This window comes from Echinops telfairi, unplaced genomic scaffold (genome assembly GCF_000313985.2).
Source record: "Echinops telfairi isolate 266 unplaced genomic scaffold, ASM31398v2 ScPeMD7_7469;HRSCAF=8507_1, whole genome shotgun sequence".
In the NCBI taxonomy this organism is placed as follows: domain Eukaryota; kingdom Metazoa; phylum Chordata; class Mammalia; order Afrosoricida; family Tenrecidae; genus Echinops; species Echinops telfairi.
The window spans coordinates 22,172,703-22,173,807 of NW_022111373.1; the positions used below are offsets into that span (position 1 = coordinate 22,172,703).

At 33.3% G+C, this 1,105-nt stretch overlaps 1 protein-coding gene across 3 annotated transcripts in view; it reads right to left on the minus strand.

Moving 5' to 3' along the window:
* Positions 1-1,105, minus strand: part of PRR16 (proline rich 16) — a 254,553-nt gene that overhangs the window by 57,953 nt on the left and 195,495 nt on the right. The gene's annotated exons all lie outside the window — the stretch shown is intronic.

Here is a 1,105-nt window from a genome sequence, read left to right on the forward strand (position 1 = left end):
CTGTCCTTAAAAAATTAGATATGATACACAAAAAAGGCTATAAATGAAGTAATTGAAACTTTTTATTTTACATCTTTTCCGTCTGAGACTGCTGTTATTTTTTTCCTATCATTAAGCTCCATGGCATATTTCTATTTAAATTTTCTATACATTTTTCACTCTCCCATATTTATTATAAATGTCCCTGTTGGTGTCATGGTCTACAAGTTCATCTGCTGACTGCTATGTCAAGAAATCAAATGTGTTGCTCTATGAGACGTAGATGAGGCTGCGTGCTCCTTTAGGGATCTATACTCCTTCCAAGGCAGATTTGTTTATTCTTTTAGCAACAACCTTAACGATCTTACACAGAGTCAAAACTGATTGAATGGCAGTGAATTTTTGGACATGTGTTATGATTTTCCTGCAATATGAACGTATGTTTTATTTGAATATTGTGGTTAAATCTAAAACATCTACCCCTCTTTAAAGGAACTGCATAAATCAAGACTCTCTAAACTGGGAAATGGAATTTAAAAGGGAGATGATTGGAGTGTTTCCAGTAAAAAGGTTACCTTTGTTTGTTTTTTTTAATTACTACAAGATTATGTATATATAAAGATATATATATATATATATATAAAATTTCCTTCTGTCCAGATGTATTCAGCATGCAATGACTGGACCAGGATTAGAGAAAAACATATCGGTAATATTCAATATGCCGTTGACATAATCATGCTTGCTGAAAGTAAGGAGAAATTGAAGCCCTAGCTGATAAAGATATTTTAATCAAAGAGTCCAGCCTTCAATATGGATTACAACTTAATGTAAAGAACACAAAAATCCAAAAAGCAACATTATGATAAACAGAAAAAATATTGAAATTGCCAAGAATTTCTTTATCTGTGGCCACAATCAATGTCCATAGAAGTAGTAATCACGATATCAAAGACCCATCATAATCATAATTTATAAATTATTAAGGGTTCATGGGGGAGGGAGGAAGGGGAAGGGAGGGGGAGCGGGAAAAAGGAAAATGAACTGATTCTGGGAACCCAAGAAGAAAGCTAATTTTGGGAATGATGAGGGCAACAAATGTATAGGTGTGTGTTACACAATTGAT